Source organism: Felis catus, chromosome D1 (genome assembly GCF_018350175.1).
Source record: "Felis catus isolate Fca126 chromosome D1, F.catus_Fca126_mat1.0, whole genome shotgun sequence".
NCBI classification, from domain to species: domain Eukaryota; kingdom Metazoa; phylum Chordata; class Mammalia; order Carnivora; family Felidae; genus Felis; species Felis catus.
This window is the reverse complement of record NC_058377.1, coordinates 105,852,102-105,871,577: the sequence shown is the minus strand read 5'-3', so window position 1 is coordinate 105,871,577 and position 19,476 is coordinate 105,852,102.

Sequence of the window (19,476 nt, the reverse complement as noted above, 5' to 3'; positions counted from 1 at the left end):
CAACATGATATTTGATATATTTACACGTTGTGAAGTAATCACAGCCGAGCTAATTAACATATGCCTCACCCCACATGGTTATTTTCTTTTTCTTTCTTTCTTTCTTTCTTTCTTTCTTTTTCTCTTTCTTTCTTTCTTTCTTTCTTTCTTTCTTTCTTTCTTTCTTTCTTTTTTTCTCTCTCTTTCCCTTTCTTTTTTTCTTTCTTTCTTTCTTTTTTTCTTTCTTTCTTTCTTTCTTTCTTTTTCTTTCGTGGTGAGGACACTTAAGATCTACTCTCTTAGGAGGCACCTGGGTGGCTTAGTCAGTTGGCTCAGGTCACAATCTCCCAGTTTGTGAGTCTGAGCCTCACATCAGGCTCCCTGCTGTCAGCACAGAGCCTGCTTCAGATCCTCTGTCCCGTGCTCTCTGCCCCTCCCCCACTTGCACTCTCCCAAAAATAAATAAATATTAAAAAAAAAAATCTACCTTCTTAGCAAATTCCAAGTGCACAATATAGTAGAATTGCTAACTATGTTCCCATAACCGTACATTAGCTCTCCAGAGCTTAATCACTTTGTGTAACTGAAACTTTGTGCTCCTTGAACAACATCTCACCCTTTCCCCCTCCACAGCCCCGAGGAACCACCAATCCACTCTCTACTTCTATGAGTTTGCCTACTTTAGATTCCACATATAAGTGAGGTCATGCAGTGTGTGTCTTTCTGTGTCTTTCTTATTTCATTTAGTGCAGCGTCCTTCGGGTTCATCCAGGTTGTTAGAAATGCCTGGATAGCTTTCTTTTATAAAGCTAAATAATATTCCATTCTCTCTCTATACCCCATTTTATTTTTTTTTAATATTGTTTTTTTTTTTTTTTAATTTATGCTCTATGCCCAATGTGGGGCTTGAACTCATAACCCCAGGATCAAGAGTCACATGCATATGGACTGAGCCATCCAGGTGCCCCTATATATGCTACATTTTCTTTTCCTTTTTTTTTTTTTAATGTTTATTTATTATTGAGAGGCAGAGCATGAACAGGGGAGGGGCAGAGAGAGGAGGAGACACAGAATCCGAAGTGGGCTCCGGGCTCTGAGTTGTTAGCACAGCGCCCGACATGGGGCTTGAGCCCACAAACCTTGAGATCATGACCTGAGCTGAAGTCAGATGCTCAACCGACTGAGGCACCCAGGTGCCCCATATGCCACATTGTCTCATCCATTCAACCATTAACAGACATCGGGTTGTTTCCATATCTTTGTTATTATGAATAAGGCTACAGTGGACATGGGAGTGCAGATACCTCTGGAATAATAACTTCATTTCCTTTGGGTATAGACCCACAAGGAGGATTGCTGGATCACAAGGTAGACCTATTTTTTTCTTAACTTTTTAAATTTATTTTGAGAGAGAGAGAAAGAGCATGAGCAGAGGAGGGACAGAGAGAGGGGGAGAGAGAGAGAATCTGCTCTTGGTGCAGAGCCTGATTGGGGGCTTGGTCCCTCGAACCATGAGATCACGATCTGAGTTGAAACTGAGAGTCGGATGCCTAACCGACTGAGCCACCCAGGCACCCCAAGGTAGACCTATTTTTAGTTTTTTGAGGACCCGTGCTGTTTTCCACAGTGACTGCACCAGTTTACATTCCCACCAATAGCACACCAGGGTTCCCTTTTTTCCATATCCTTGCCAACACTTGTTACCTTTTGTGTTTCTTGTAATAGTCATTCTAACAGGTGTGCAGTGGTATGTCACGAATTGGATATATGTTTCCCTGATCGTGATGTAGAGTATCTTTCCATATGTTTGGTGGCTGTTTGTAGATCTTGGGAGAAATGTCCATTCAAGTCCTTTGCCTATTTTTCAAAGGTTTGTTTTTTTTGTTTTTTTGATGTTTACTTTTGAGAGAGGCAGACAGAGTGGAAGAGGGAGACACAGAATCCAAAGCAGGCTCCAGGCTCTGAGCTGTCAGCACAGACCCCAATGAGGCGCTCGAACCCACGAACTGTGAGGTCATGACCTGAGCTGGAGTTGGACGCTTAACCTACTGAGCCACCCAGGTGCCCCATGTCTCTGTCACAGTAAATAAACAAGCTTTAAAAAGGAAAGAAGGCGCCTGGGTGGTGCAGTCGGTTAAGCGTCCGACTTCAGCCAGGTCACGATCTCGCGGTCCGTGAGTTCGAGCCCCGCGTCGGGCTCTGGGCTGATGGCTCAGAGCCTGGAGCCTGTTTCCGATTCTGTGTCTCCCTCTCTCTCTGCCCTTCCCCCGTTCATGCTCTGTCTCTCTCTGTCCCAAAAATAAATAAACGTTGAAAAAAAAAAAAGGAAAGAAGAAAAGAAAGAAAGAAAGAAAGAAAGAAAGAAAGAAAGAAAGGAGGGAGGGAGGGAAGGAAGGAAGGAAGAAAGAAGGGAGGGAGGGAGGGAGGGAAGAAAGAAAGAAAGAAAGAAAGAAAGAAAGAAAGAAAGAAAGAAAGAAAGAAAGAAAAAGTACATACAGGACAAATCTAGGAGAATATAAAATGGACTTTCTTAAAAGTCTCAGAAAGTCTTGTTTTTCTTTTTACACCCTTCATGTGGGTGGTGTTTCTTAATGTGAAGACAGCTGGGCTATATGCAGCCTCTTCCCTACACTGAAAGTCTCTGGGGGTAGAAGCTGTAGGCAAAGATACAACTTGAGCTCTGAATGCCTGCCAAAATCACAACTTTGTCTGCTGCAAGGAGCATCCTGAGCAAGATGCAAGCCCATGCAAGATGGCAACATTGGAACTGTGTCCACCTCGGCCTGGGCTTGGTTTAACTGTGCTGTCTGGCTACAGGATCTCGGACTTTCAGGACCAGAGATAATAATTGGGTAACATGTAACCACAGTCTCAGGAATGGGGGCTACACAGCCAGCCCCTTCTTTAAGTTAGGGAGTCCTTCCTACAGCCTATAGACTTGGAGTGTCCCATCAATGTCACAGGCTAGAATCCAGCCGGGGTCCCTATCGTATTATTATTGCCATTTTAAAAGAACAATCTGTGCATCGATTAGTGCAAGAACTTGAAAGGTTTAAGAGAAATCAGCCGATTTCGGTAGCCGATCCTGATTTAAAACGTACACTTGATGAATTAATGTAGATTTGTATTTCTAAGCTGGAATCCTACAAAATGCATATGCCAGAACTAGATTATCTAAGAGAATTTAAGATTCACCATCAACCAAGATGGCCTTAAATATTCCCCTTCAGCTTGAGTCAACTTGAGGCTTCTTCCTGACTTTAGATCCCCATCTCCCTTTTCACAGAACATTTTCTTTAGACAACTTGGAAGGGTAAATTGTTTCTCTGCCCCTTTGAAGTGGATGGAAATCTCTTTAAAAAGGCTTTTGCCAGGTTTACAACCTAGGAATGTCTTTCTCAAGGACCTAGGAGGCATTCCTTTGAAATATAACCATCATGAAAGAAAGCGCCCCCTTTCCCAGTCTCTGAAAGGGGACAGGTGTCTAACTTCAGTGGGTCTCAGCAAACACAGATGGCCTAACCGCGGAGAAAAACCTTCGCAAACTCAGGAGTAACTCAATGTGCCACACATGACCCATGGATCAACCACCCTGCTAATGTCCTTCGGTACTTTTCCACCAGCTCACCCCAGCACTTACACACCCTCCCAACTTGTGTTTAATTGTATGATAGCCTCTCTCTTTTTTCAGTAGCCTTAAATAAAGTCTTCCTTGCCTGTTTAGCCTCGTGCAAATTTCACTTCGACTCCCTATTTATAAATTACATGCATTGTACGTGGAAGAATACACATTGGTTTGAATCACATAAAATCACTACTATTCAACTGTGTTTTGCCCTGCGAAAAAGGCAGTTCCATATGGTTCAACCAAATGCCTGGGATGGTTTCTTCAAGCAGGCTATCGAAGTTCTTTAAAAAACTAAAATGAATAGAAATGTAAATGCAACTGAAAACATTAGAACGAGTATAGCCGAGGTTGTAAATGAGACCTTAAAAGGAATTATTAAAATTTGCTAGCTAAAAAAAATATTTTTTTTCAAAACTTTTTAATGTTTATTTATTTTTGAAGGAGAGAGAGAGAGAGACAGAGGTGAGTGGGGGAAGGGTAGAGAGAACCCAAAGGGGCTGCAGGCTCTGAGCTGTCAGCACAGAGCCTGATGTGGGTCTTGAACCTGTGAACTGAACTGTGAGATCATGACCTGAGCTGAAGTCAGACGCTTAATGGACTGAGCCACCCAGGCACCCCTAAAAAAAATATTTAAAAAAAAGGGGCACCTGGCAGGCTCAGTCAGTAGAGCATGAAACTCTTCACTCGGGGTTGTGAGTTTGAGCCCCACATTGGGTGTAGAGATTACTTAAAAATAAATAAATTGGGGTGCCTGGGTGGCTCAGTCGGTTAAGCGTCAGCTCTCTTGATTTCGGCTCAGGTCATGATCCCAGGGTTATACGATCAAGCCCATGTTGGGCTCTGTGCTGAGCATGGATCCTGCTTGAGATTCTCTCTCTCTCTCTCTCTCTCTCTCTCTCTCTCTCTCTCTCTCTCTCTCTCTTTCTCTCTCTCTCTCAAATATAATAAAATAAAACAAAGAAGTAAACTTAAAAATATTTGTAAAATACCTAAAATTTGCTAGCTTTATACATGTAAAATGAACTTCAAAACTTTGAGAAGAACGAGGGTTTTAACATCGAACTTGAATAAACCAAATATTTTTTTAAAAAACACAGTCACTCTTGGGGCGCCTGGGTGGCTCAGTCGGTTGAGCGTCCGACTTCAGCTCAGGTCATGATCTCACCGTCCGTGAGCTCAAGCCCCTGTGCTGACAGCTCAGAGCCAGGAGCCTGCTTCGGATTCTGTGTCTCCCTCTCTCTCTGCCCCTCCCTCGCTCACATCTTGTCTCCCCCTCTGTTTCTCAAAAAAAAGAGGTGCCTTATATTTGGCGGTCCCATTCTACTCTTGTTTAAGATGGGAAGGCAAATTCTGCCCTGTTCCTCCCTCATGGCTGGTAGAGGACGTCCTTTGGGCTGTGTGTTTTATCTGGGGAGCCTCTGCGTTGAGGTCTCAGATGCTCGCTCTTTTTTGTTGCTGCCCTAAGATGATGATGGCTGGCGGACTCACTCGTTCTAAAAACAACGTGCAGAAGGAAGATTCATAGAAGAGTGCCTGCTGATTCCCTTGCAGTGAAGAATAAACCCCATCAGACTAAAATCCTTGTGTGTTATCTGTGCAGTCGCCCGAATAAGCGAGGTGTAGAGTGAAATACCCGGACACTCTTTCCGGAAGGATTTAGGATGAGGAACCACGGTCTTGAGCAGCCGGAATTAGCCTGGAGGTAGTCAGATGTGTTCTTTCTCTGAAGCACCGTGGAAGCCACGCGTAATCTGACGGCTGTCCTGCTAAAGGAATCAGCATGGGAGGTGGATGAGTGACTAATGGCATTCAGCTCCCGGTTTGTTACAGGGAGAGACTGGTTGATGGGCCTGGGAATGCGTGAGGTCCCGGGGCGCCTGGCCGGCTCAGTCGGTAGAGCGTCTGACTCTTGATCTGGGGCTTGTGAGTTCGAGCCCCATGTTGGGTGTAGAGATTACTTAAAAATAAAGCCTTAAAAAAAGGGGGTGGGTGGGGGGAAATGCATGAGGTCTGTCATACTCCCTGCATCCAACTCCCCTTAGGAGAAAACCTTTCCTGTGGAACAGGAAATACAGTCTTTGAAATTCGGTGACTATCGCTCATCGTCCCCTGCACAGCCCTGGGATAGGAGTTGCCAGCCTTTGCTGCCCTGACTTTCCATCTGCTGTGCATGTGTGACTTTGCGTACCTGCTCCGACAAGTATGTTTCCCTCACTTCAAGATCCATCAGGAGCACCTCTCCGTAACTCTAACTAGTGAAGGTCTCTGGTGCATTAATTCTTTGCTGCACCCCAACCTTCTTCTCTTTTACAGAGTATCTTGTCTGGCTCCAAGCTGCCCTACCTTCACTGTGCCCTGAGGGTACGGCCCTGGCTTCCGCCCCTGGCTGAAGGAGATATTCTATAAGGAATTCCTACTCACAGTGAGTCGTTGGACCACATTCCTTCCGTCTACCGATTCTGAAATGCAGAGTTCATGGATCCTTTTCACATTTTGGAATGTCGCAGTAAATGGCTACTCAGGAGAAAAGGCCCATCATTTTGGTTCTGCCAATTCAAAGTGTATTTGACCGCTGGAAGGTGTTTCGCAGAGAAAGTTCTGTGAAACCCGTGTGAATTAGTTTGCTGGGGCTGCCGGGACAAAGTCCCACAAACTGAGTGGCTGAAGTGACAGCATGTGTTGTCTCACCTTTCTGGAAGCCAGAGTCCAAGATCCAGAGCTGGTCCCTCCCGAGAGGGCTGTGAAGGAGAATCTGTTTCGTCCGGCTCTCCCAGCTGCTGGAGACCTGCTGGCAAGCTTTGGCATGCCCTAATCTCTGCCTTCACGTTCCATGACGTTCTCTCTGTGTGCCTGCCTTATGAGGTCACACGGCCGTGGCTGAGACATCCTCCCACAGCCAAAGTCCCAGGGGGAGGCAAACTGACATGGGGCGATACCTTTCCCTGCCACCTGCAACGGCGGTTCCCAGCACCCAAGAGGTCTACGGGCATGAAGCGGCCATGTGATTTAATGGGACCACAAGCCCTGGACCCCGCTGTGTGACCCTCCCCCCCCCCGCCGACCCCCCCCCCCCCCCCCGCCGGCTGCTGTCTGCAAAGTGAAGGAAGTGAAAAACAGGCAGCTTCTCAAGGTTCCCCCAGCTTGTAAGACCAATTCTGGGAGCACCTGGGGAATCAAGTTAGAATCTCTGAATTTAGAGACAAAGTCCCTGCTGCATGCCCACTAGGAGGCAGTAACCCTCTGTGTTTTGATCCCGGCCGTTGAACGGATGCCTCACCTTACTTGGTGTCAGTTAATGAAAAAGCAAAAAGAAAAAAGAAGGGGTGGGATGAGGAATCTCTTTTTAGTTTTCCCCTCAACAAGCTACTCTAGACTAAAAACTTCTAAGTCACGGCCATGTCAAGCAATAAGGAAAACGGAGTGTTTTGTTGCTTTCTGCGTCCTCTGAATTTCCCCCGAATTGACCCCTCGCCCATAAGGGGCCATCTCTTTTCCCTAATGTGTTGAACTTGGAGATGGCTGATTCGTTAAGTCACAGAATTTCGGACCTGAAAAAGAAGGACTCTTTGCAGCTGAAGAAACAGACCCGAGCAGTGAGTGGCGAGTTCAAGGTCACATGACAAGGGAGTGGCAGGGCTGCTGTATATTGAGACACGATCTCTGAAGTTCCTTTAAGCCTAACAGTTGGTTATCTGACCGGTGATCTCTGCTCCCCATGGCGGTTCTAACTAAGCATGAAATTTGGCTTGGTAGGTTGACTTTTTTTTTTTAATAGACTTTATTCTTTTAGAGTATTTTTAGATATGCAGCAAAATTTGCGTCGAAGGTAGAGAGGTTTCCGGTATACCCCCTCGCCCCACACATACGTCACCTCCCATTGTCAGCATCCCCCAACAGTGCAGTCACTTGTTATAACTGCTGACACATCATTATCACCCGGAGTCTGTGGCTTATATTAGGGCCCACTCTTGGTGTTTTACAGTCTGTGGATTTAAACACATTCCTCTTCCAGATTGTCACACAGAATGTAGCCCTTTCGGATGGCCTGGTAATATTCCTGCCTTGATAGCTCCGTTCTTTTTAGTGCTGAATGGTATTCCATCGTCTGGATGTATTACAGTTTATTTATGCATTCCCCTGCTGAAGGACATCTCAGTTGCTTCTAGTAGGTTGGCTTTGTGAATGTGCAGAGATGTGTTATTCAAAACCTTCCTCATCAGAATGAGATTCGGTTCGGTCTCCTTAAATCCGTGATCCCAAATTAAAGCTCTGGTGAAGTCCATTAAAACAGTGGTTCTCTGGACTTACAGAGCAGTAACATTAACATAAACGTTTGGTCATCTACATCGGGTTAAGTTTTAAAAGGTTTTTATTTATTTATTTTATTATTTTATAGTTTTTTAGAGTTTATTTATTTTTGAGAGAGAGCATGAGGTGGAGGGGGGAGAGGAGAGGGAGAGAAGGAATCTTAAGCAGGCCCCACCCCCCGGGCGCTCAGTCTCACGACCCTGAAATCATGAAATTAAGAGTCAGACACTTGGGGCGCCTGGGTGGCTCAGATCCGACTTTGGCTCAGGTCATGATCTTGCGGTTTGTAAGTTCCAGCCCCGCGTCGGGCTCTGTGCTGATAGCTGGGAGCCTGGAGTCTGCTTTGGACTCTGTCTCCCTCTCTCTCTGCCCCTCCCCTGCTTGTGCTCTGTCTCTCTCTGTCTCTCAAAAATGAATAAATGAAAAAAGTTTAAAAAAAAAAAAAGAGTCACTTAATCTACTGAGCCACCCAGGCAGCCCTTACATCAGGTTAATTTTCTTAAGACGCAAGTTTTCATTTTAAACTCTCACTGGGATCCTACTATTATAAAAGAAAAGACATTTTAACCAAAAAAGTAGAGGGTGCACAATGTCCGAATACATCACCGTGAGATAAATAAATTCCTGTGTGAAAAACTCTAGCATTGTTCTTATCTTTCTCATTTTGCAGAAATCAGTAAAATCCTTGTCTCCCACTGAACCCGGCCTACAGACCAGCCTAGGGAACCACTGCCTTAAGGAACTGGCCAGTGTTACACAAGTTCCTCTACAAAAGAGCTCTTCTGCCTATGAATGGCTCCCTTCAAGAGTGGAAGGAAGCTGACTACATTTCCTAGCGGGGAAGAGAAAACAGTGAGGGTGGGAAAGTATGTCTTTTATTTTTAAAAATTTTTTAAAAGCCCCAACTTTCTTTCTTTCTTTCTTTCTTTCTTTCTTTCTTTCTTTCTTTCTTTCTTTCTTTCTTTCTTTCTTTCTTTCTTTCTTTCTTTCTTTCTTTCTTTCTTTCTTTCTTTCTTTCTTTCTTTCTTTTCTTTCTTTTCTTTCTTTCTTCTTTCCTTCTTGCTTTCTTTTCTTTCTTTTCTTTCTTTCTTTCTTTCTTTCTTTCTTTCTTTCTTTCTTTCTTTCCTTTCTTTTTCTTTTCTTTCTTTTCTTTCTTTCTTTCTTTCTTTCTCTTTCTTTTTCTTTCTTTTTTCTTTCTTCTTTTCTTCTTGCTTTCTTTTCTTTCTTTTTTCTTTCTTTCTTTCTTTTTCTTTTCTTTCTTTCTTTTCTTTTTTTCCTTTTTCTTTCTTTCTTTCTTTCTTTCTTTCCTTTCTTTTTTCTTTCTTTCTTTCTTTCTTCCTTTCTTTCTTTTTTCTTCCTTTTCTTCCTTTCTTCCTTTTCTCCCCCAAGAAGGGGGAGAGGTACAGAGAGAGAGAGAGACAGAGAGAGAGAGAGAGAGAGAGAGAGAGAGAGAATCCTAAGCAGACTCCAAGTTCAGCACAGAGCCCAACACGATCCTGGAATCATGACCTGAACCAAAATCAAGAGTTGGACGCTCAACCAACGGAGCCACCTGGAAAGTATGTCTTTTAAAGCTGAACTTACAGAGAACTTTCTGGGAGAAGAGTTGTGAATTCTATATCTATATGATCAACGCTCTTGAAGCCTAAATGTAGAATGGGGAGGGGGTGGAGAAAACAATTGTCGATGCAAACACATTGGACCAATAAGATGTGGGCTGAACGAAGGTATAGACGGCCGCGGTGTAGGCCCTTCATGCTCACTTCAGCAATAAATTGGGAAAACAGAATTCTTGCTTTTATTGCCTCAGTGGCTTTGGCACACTGTCTAATCCCAGTCCATGGTACCATAGGATTGTTAGCAAGGCCCACTTGGATAATGCTAGAACTGTTTAAACAATGGTCCAGTTTTGCAAAACACACTTTCCTCACAGCAATGCGTGCACTCCACCGTCTCTGTCTCTTACATCATATTGTCTGAGAAAAGATATACTTAAAAACAACAACTTTATCCCCTTTGGGATTAACTAGGTACATACCTGGCTAGCCAGAGGCAGCGAGGATCCCTGCGTCTAAACTGAGGATCCCTACGTCTAAACTCTGGGGTCTGCGGGGCTTGTATCCCCGGTTTCACACACAGAATGTTTTCTTTCAGCTTTTCTTTCTTTTATTTGTCTTTAACGTTTATTCATTTTTGAGAGAAAGAAAGAGACAGAGCGTGAGCAGGGGAGGGGCAGAGAGAGAGCGCGACACAGAATCCGAAGCAGGCTCTAGGCTCTGAGCTGTCAGCACAGAGCCTGATGCGGGGCTCAAACCCAGGAACTGCGAGATCATGACCTGAGCTGAAGTCAGACGCTTAACCAACTGAGCCCCCCAGCACTCTTCTTTCAACTTTTCTGAGGAAAAGGAGATCTTTGGGCATAAGTTAAGGCCAGGAGAAATGTCATGGCAAGAACCCCTCTACCTTCCAAAGCAGTTAGAGTTTCCTGGTTTCCCATAGACAGAGAGCCCCCAGAGTTCCTAGTTTTCTCAGAAACACACAGTGCCCGGCGGGCACCCTGAATGCCCTGACCATTCAGGAAGAGTTCTAGATTGATTTTCTCCTATTAGAAGAGGAGAGACAGAGTGTAGTAAGAGATAGCAAAATGCAGCATTACTGATAGAACATGGGCACAGTCTTGTGACCAAAAGGAACGATAGAACTATCTATACAATTAAACATAGGGCTCCTGGCTGCCTCTGGCCAGGGGGTTAGCCCTTAGTCACTGTCAAACAAACCTGCAAACTTGCCTCAGGAAATCACATGAAGTTGCCTCCCCCGAAAGTCCGAAAGTCCGTGGGATGCTGTTCTGCCTGAGCTAGCAAACATAATGTGCGGCGTTTGCGTGGAAAAAAAAAAGAAAAAGAAAAAGTAATGTACAGCTCAGTAATAGCCACAGGATGGAGAATTCGTGTCTTGCAACTCTTAGAGAAGACATCACGAATGCAACCCGCCCAGAATGTTTTGCAGGTTTCCAGGCCCCCGAAGCAGAACGACCATCTCTCTCCGTCATCACACCAAACCCAGCAGGGAGCTGTCAGAGGGGACAAGATGACTCAATCCCTAATCAGTTGGCTGACCCAAGGCTCTTCGAGTCTTACCCTGAATTTCCCCCCTTTCAAAATCCCTGCTTGTAAGCCATTGAGGAGTTTGGGACTTGGGGGTATCAGCTCCCTATTCTCCTGGGTTGTGCCTCACCAGTAAATAACCTGCCTTTCCTCACTGCAAAAGCTTGGTGTCAGTTTCCATTGACTTGCTGTGTTTGCATCAGGTGGATGAACACTTGTTTGGTTTCGCTACAGGCAGGCCGAACAAGGTATTTACGTATTTACGTATTTACGTATTCTTCGTTATTTACGAAGAAACATGGTTTAGAAATGTAAAGTTTCTGCTGTTATATTAAGCTCTGGTGGGTTAGTACAGTTTTTTTTCCCCAAAGGTGAGTATAGATTACTGGCAAAGCCTTTTTCACCAGGGTGAGCTCTGAGGCTCTTAGTGATGTTCTAGAATCCTTCAGAATGTTATGGATAGTTCCACCACCCCTGCAATTCAGGCTTTCATCAGCATAAGAGCTGTGATGTTTCATCACCAGATGTTTCCATAATTAAAAGAGTTTTCCAAATAAAACAGGGGCGCCTGGCTGGCTCAGTCAGAGCAGTGTGCAACTCCTGATCTTAGGGTGGTGAGTTCGAGCCTCACATTAGGTATAGAGATTACTAAAATAATAATAATAATAATAATAAATAAACTTCAAAATAAAATAGAGGGGTGCCTGGGTGGCTCAGTGGGTTGAGCATCTGACTCCTGATTTCAGCTCAGATCATGATCCTGGGGTTCTGAGATCGAGCCCTGAGTCAGGTGTGGAGACTGCTTAAGATTCTCTCTCTCTCTCTCTCTCTCTCTCTCTCTCTCTCTCTCCCTCTCCCTCTCTTTCCCTCTGCCTGTCTCCTTTGCTCACACTCCATCTCTCAAAAAAATTTTTTTTAATAAATAAAGTACAACATAAAAGAAAATGTCAAAACAATATATCTCCATTATAGAAACTTTGAGAAATATAGAAAATAGAGAGTGATCAGCAGACTGTTACCACCTGATGGCACCATGGCTATATTTCTTCCTGTTACTCTTCTTGTGTAATCATGGTGTCCTAACAACCTTGTGTTATTTTTGTTACTTTCTTTTTTAAAAAAAATTTAATGTTTACTTATTTGAGAGAGAGAGAGAGAGAGAGAGAGAGAGAGAGAGAGAGAGAGAGAGAATGCACAGGGGAGAGGCAGAGAGAGAGGGAGACACAGAATCCGAAGCAGACTCCAGACTCTGAGCCGTCAGCACAGAGTCCTACGCGGGGCTCGAACCCACGAACATGAGATCATAACCTGAGCCACAGTCGGACACTTAACTGACTGAGCCACCCAGGCACCCCATCTTTTTGTTATTCTTATGCGTGTATGTTTTATCATGCAACCACTTCATGAGTCTCACTATTTTTTTTTAAAGTTTATTTATTTTGAGAGAGAGAGAAAGCACAAGTGGGAGAGAAACAGAGAGGGAAGGAGAGAGAGAGAGAATCCCAAGCAGGCTCTGCACTGTCAGCGCAAAGCCTGATGCTGGGCTTGAACTCACGTACTGTGAGATCATGGCCTGAGCTGAAATCAAGAGTCAGACGCTTAACCAATTGAGCCACTCTGGTGTCCCATGAGTCTCACTTTTATGGGCTATGAAATTTCTTCTTCAGGGTGTCACATTTTAGTTAAATATTCTCTTTGATGAGTTTTGGGGGGACAATGAGTTCTTGTTTCGTTGTTACCAATTGGAAATCTACGAAGGTGTCCATTTTGCCAAGTCCTTGCCTATGTGAGTCATTGTTATGTTTCAAAATCTCTAATCAATCGAATGGATACAAACAACTCATCTTTATATCTATTTCTTTTGATTACAGTGAAGTCCAACACTCTCACTTATTCTTTCATTGTACGTTCTACTTTGGTGACATCCTGGTTAAGTCCTTGGAGCAGCACCAGTTAGAATGATGTTTCCCATCCATGACCATTTAGAGATTAGCGGTAAATGTTCAAAGGGAGAGCGTACCACAGAGAATGGGGGTGATAGAGCTAACATACTCCATTGTGATTATCAAATACTCTATTGTACATATAATTACAAGTAGATGCAATGTCCTCTTAAAATGAGAGCCTAGAACTTCTTCCTCTTGGTTCTCAGGGTTCAGCTCACGTATTTGACAGTCAGCACATCTACGTGTGAATAGAACAGCTCAGTTGTTTTTATCTAATTCCTCCTATGGTCAGTGAAGACCGGAAAGCCGTTTTATACAACATTACTGGTCAAGGGACCCTTGGAATAAAGGATTCACATAGTCAAAGACTGCAAATGTGTAAGCTTAGGTCTGTTCCTACCACTGTTGAGATGTCCTGCCTCCAGTTAGAAGGCTGCCTGACACTTTCACTGTTTTGCCACATTGTCCCCTGTCTTTGCACCTTTCCAGTTATTAGCGCCATAAATCCTTTTTCAGATCATTTACCTTTGTTTTATAGCGCCAACACCTATGCGATATATTGTGGCATTCCTCATATTGAATCCTTACAACACCCTATCTGGTATTATTGTTAATGGTCCCCACTTTACACGTGTGGGCACTGAGTCCCAAAGACAAAAGCCGGCTTGCTCTGGACCCAGCAGAGGAGCCCGAGGAGTAGTAGCAGGGACGTGAACTCATGCCCTTCTGATTCCAGAACCACTACGATATGTCACCTCAAACTTGTAGTTTAACCCCAGAGGCTATGAAAAAAAGCACTCTACTCTGTCAAGCAAGATGGCTTCACATTTGTACATAGTAGAGGCTCATTAGAAACCCCACTGACCAAAAAGGGGGTTACTTCTGTAAGATCTTATGTCTCCAAATGAGCCTGTTTCTCTGCCTCTCTACAAACGACAAGCACCCTTAGCCGAGAATTTCTAGGAACATTTCTTGGGTCTGCAATGGGTTCGAGCACTTAAAAAATCTTTGGAATGACCCAGAGACACCTGGGTGGCTCACTCAGTCAGAGTACGACTTGGGCTCAGGTCGCGATCTCGCAGCTTGTGGGTTCGTGTCCCGTGTCGGGCTCTGTGCTGACAGCTCGGAGCCCGGAGCCTGCTTCGGATTCTGTGTCTCCCTCTCTCTGCCTCTCCCCCGCTCATGCTCTGTCTCTCTCTGGCTCTCTCTCTCTGTCTCTCTCTCAAAAATAAACATTAAAAAAAATGTTTTTTAATCTTTGGAATGACCTGAATGACATTAGTATTGTTGATCTGAAAGACTCTTTATTACTGAAAAGCCGGCAGGCGGTGGATTAACTATGTAATGGGAAATGATGTGCGTCTTCTGGACTCAGAACTGTTGCCCTATCTGGACCTGACACATCGGGGTCCTCTCTGTGGGTAACATGGCTTCTAAACCTTAAGGTGTAGAGGTTAGATTCAGAGTTTTCTGTATGTTGGATTCTCCTGGTCTCTCTCGTTCTGTGCTCACCTCTCTCCGGCTTATGGTTTTGCATTTGCCTCCTTTCCGACCTCACGGGCTCCAGTCCAGAACAGGCTCTCATTATGACAGTTGGGCACTGCTGCCCCCGTCCCTTCCCTCCCCCCCCCCCAGTGACCCAGGATGATGGCAGATCCGGGCACTGAGCCAGCAAGGTGAACGCTGGCCCTCACACCGCCCTGGGCTCGTAGCTTGTGATACGCCTTAGCCCCGACAGTGTCCGGTGGCAATGAAGTTCATTCCTCGCCCGGTCCGTCCCAGTGCACCACTTCAAGCAGGGATCCAGCTCCGTCCCTCGTCTACTGTGGGACCTTCCATTCCCATGGCCACCCGGGAATGAAAATGGGGGCTTCCGCGGACCCTCTGGGGCTGGATCTCCGCGGCCCACTTACCACAGCGCGTTTCCCTTCTGCTTCTCATGGTGGTTCTGAGGCCGCCTGGTGTAGGAAGAATAAGGACCTCTAGTTACCTTACAGAGCAGAAGGCGGCTTGCAGAGGGGGATGGGTTCAGGACTGGGGGGTGAGGAGATGGCCTTGGATTCTCTGGGTGGGCCGATGTGACCACAGGGGGGCGTTGTAAGGGAGACGAGAGAGTCAGAGCCAGAAATCTGAAGATGGCGCCCTGCTGGCTTTGAAGACAGAGCGAGAGGCCAGGCCTGAGCCAAGGCGGGCAGGCAGCCTCTAGCTGCCGCAAGGTGACAGTCTCCCCTCGGGCCTTCAGAATGGATGCAGGCCTGATGACACCTTGGTTTTTAGCTCAGGAAGATCTGTTTGTCTTATTATTATTTTTTGTTTTTGAGAGAGAGAGAGACAGACAGAGTGTGAGCAGGGGAGGGGCAGAGAGAGAGGGAGACCCAGAATCCGAAGCGGGCTCCAGGCTCTGAGCTGTCAGCACAGAGCCCCATGCGAGGCTGGCACCCACAAACCTCGACATCATGACCTCAGTGAAATCGGATGCTTAACCAACTGAGCCACCCAAGCGCCCCTCTACTGAGAATTAAAAACTGAGTCGTGTAGGGGCACCCGGGTGGGTCAGTCGGTTAAGCGTCTGACTTTGGCTCAGGTCATGATCTCACAGGTTCGTGAGTTTCAAGCCCCACGTCTGGCTTTCGGCTGTCAGAGCAGAGCCCGCTTTGGATCATCTGTCCCCCATCCCCTCCCACCCCTGTCCCTCTCCACTCACACGCACGCCCTCTCTCCCAAAAACAAATAAGCATTTAAAAAATAAACAAAACTGAGTTGTGTAAACTTTGTCTCACTTACATTAAAATCCCAATATCTCCAAAGAGCAGAATGTGCCTCATGTTTCTAGAAACCCTTAGGACATGTTGCCTGCTTCTTGGCCCACGGTTAGGAATGCATACATTTTTGTCAACTTGACAAATCCCTGGTTGTCATTTGGCATTTGAAGATTAACTCATTGGTGATATCCAGCCTCCCCTAAGTTGGTGTTTCTGTGTGTTTTGAAAGCCTGGGCTTTGGGGAGTGGCTTGACTCCAGAATTTGGGGAGAGGTCAGTTGTAGGGTGACTCTCTCTCTCTTCAAGCTGAGGCTGAATTTAGAATCTGAATAGGAGCCAAACCGGGGTACATGGAACCAAAAATATCACCGGGTCCTAGTCCAGTGACGCTAGCGAGTGAAGCATGTTCAGCAGGAGTGAACAGAGACGTGGAGAACACAGGAGCGATCTATGTGAGTTTAGGCAAGTCCCCGGTCACCTAAACTCTCTGAGCACCTGTTTCCCGATCACTTAACAGGGATAATAATGTCCACGTGTTTTCAAAGGTGTGAAAGAACTGGGGCACCTGGGTGGCTCGGTCGGTTAAACGTCTGACTTCGGCTCAGGTCATGATCTCATGGTTGGCGGGTTCGAGCCCCGTGTCACGCTCTATGCTGACAGCTCAGAGCCTGGGGCCTGCTTCGGGGTCTGCATCTCCCTCTCTCCCTGCCCCTCCCCCACTTGTGCTCTGTCTCTCAAAAATAAAAATAGGTGTGAACGAACTAGAACTCTCCTCCTGGAAGGACCATAAATAGGTATAGTCACTTTACAGAGTGCTGGCAATATCCAGCATAACTGGTGATATAATATGCTCCCCATAATATACACAGGAGCAATTCTATTCTTGATGTGACCTTTGAGCAGGGGTTCTCAGTCCCAGTCTCATGTTAGAACCACCTGGGGGACTTGATGTTTTTTTAAATCCTCATGCCTCAACACCACCCTCAGAGACGAAGACTTCATCGGTTCTGGGACGGGGCCCAGAAATTGGTTTTTTAAAAAGTTCCCAAGGCTACTCTAATGTGCACCCTGCCAGAAATTTACACACACAGACAAAGAGACATCCACCTTGTACCAATTACATAAATAAAATCAAGGGGAATTAAGCATCTGCATGTAAAAAGTGAATCTTTAAGATTCTTTGAAAATACAGAAAACTACCTTCTAACCTCAAGAGAGACAGATTTCCAAAGGTTCAAGATGCATAAGCCATAAACGATCAGATTGATACGTTTGGCTTTGAAGTGTAAAAATCTTGTATTTGAAAAGGCACCATACAGGAAGAGAAAAGATAAGCCACAGACTGAAAGAAGTAATTTGTGAATCATATCATCAAACAAAGGATTAGTGCTCGGAATATAAAAAAAATTCGGGAACACCTGGGTGGCTCAGTCAGGTAAGCCTCTAACTGACTTCAGGTCAGGTCATGATCTCATGGCTTGGCACCTGGGTTCAAGCTCCACATCGGGCTCTGTGCTGACAGCTCAGAGCCTAGAGTCTGCTTCGGATTCTATGTCTCCATCTCTCTCTCTCTCTGCCTTTCCCCCGCTAGTGCTCTGTCTCTCTCTCTCTCTCTCCCAAAAATAAACATTAAAAAATTCAACGTGTTAATAAGAAAAAGATCTACTTACCATGACTTCTTTATAAGGAGAATAGATAAATAACATGGGCTTAGTTACACAAGGAACTTTTTAGCAGTAAAAAATGGATCAACTATGTATTAATGTACATACACATGTTGAGACATATGTGTATGCATTGACATGAATAATCGTTTTTTGTTTAATGTTTGCTTATTGATTTTTAGAGAGAGAGAGAGAGGGAGGGATCAGGGGAGGGCCAGAGAGAGAGGAGAGAGAATCCCAAGCGGGCTCTGTGCTGAGAGCACAGAGCCCGACGCCGGGCTCTAACCCACGAACTGTGAGATCATGACCTGAGCAGAAACTGAGAGTCTGACGCTTAACTGACTGAGCCACCCAGGCACCCCGACATGAATAATTCTTAAACACGATGTCGATCTATAACAGCAAGATCTTCAGGATGATATAATATGACACCAATTTTTTGAAAAATTCAAAACACACAAATCAATACGATTTGTACCCATACGGGTTGTACAAATATGAATATACACGTGGATCGCAAATGTCTATCCTGAGTTTTATTTTACCACCGAGAAGAAAGGGAAACCGAATTGGGGCTACAAATAAATCTGTAATATTTTAGGTGTTTAGCAGAGTCATCAGTACATAAGTGTTGTATCATTATCTATACTTTTTTTTGTATTCTTTGAATTAGTGTTAAGAATTACTGAAATATCTAAAAATTAGCTCTAGCATCTTTTGGGGACTAATCTTCTAGAACCACAGTCGGCTCCTCTGTATGAAACTTTGCTGAGAGTATCCTGGTTTTGTGAACTGTCACTTTAAAGAGAGGGCAAATGAACTTGTAGAGAAACCAAGGCAGAAAGTCTTTAGTTTATTCTAAGCAGTAAGCGTAGTTGTAACTTCCGGTCTGCGATTAACCCTAAGCACCCAGTAGGGGGCGCCAGAGAACAGCACAGGCAAGGGGGAGCCCTGGTTCTCCCCGGAAACAGAGCAGGGTGCGTTCACCCGCTCCACACTGGTTAATAAGTAATCAAACCACCAGTGGGTTCTTGCCTCCTGGGGTGACATGTGTTGTCTTTATTGCCCTTGGCTCGATATAGTAAGGGTTTGCAGAGCCCCTGAAATGCAACCTATTTTGGATCTGATTACACAGAGCTTTGAGAACTGTCTTGGGTGCGATAGTTCTCGCGGTAGTGGAGGGTTATGGAAAATTAATCTGGCTGAGCTGTTGTTCTTTCTGACAACCCCAGATCCTCATTAGCATGAAATGAGGCTGCTTGATTAAATGGGTTTTTTTTTTCATCTGTCATCTATTAAAAAATAATTTGAACAAAACTAAAAGGCAACCGACAGAATGGGAAAAGATATTTGCGAATGGCATATCGGACAAAGGGCTAGTATCCAAAATCTATAAAGAGCTCACCAAATTCCACACCCAAAAAACAAACAATCTAGTGAAGAAATAGGCAGAAAGCATGAATAGACACTTTTCTAAAGAAGACATCCAGATGGCCAACAGGCACCTGAAAAGATACTCAACATCACTTCTCATCGGGGAAATACAAATCAAGACCACACTGAGATACCACCTCACGCCAGTCAGAGTGGCTAAAATGAACAGATCAGGAGACTATAGATGCTGGTGAGGATGTGGAGAAACGGGAACCCTCTTGCACTGTTGGTGGGAATGCAAACTGGTGCAGCCGCTCTGGAAAACAAATGTGGAGGTTCCTCAAAAAATTAAAAATAGAACTATCCTATGACCAACAATAGCACTGCTAGGAATTTACCCGAGGGATACAGGAGTGCTGATGCATAGGGGCACTTGTACCCCAATGTTTATAGCAGCACTTTCAACAATAGCCAAATTATGGAAAGAGCCTCAATGTCCATCAACTGACAAATGGATAAAGAAGATGTGGTTTATATATACAATGGAATACTACTTGGCAATGAGAAAGAATGAAACCATGCCATTTGCAGCAATGTGGATAGAACTGGAGGGTATTATGCTGAGTGTAATAAGTCCATCAGAGAAGGACGGATGTCATATGTTTTCACTCATATGTGGATCCTGAGAAACTTAACAGAAGACCATGGG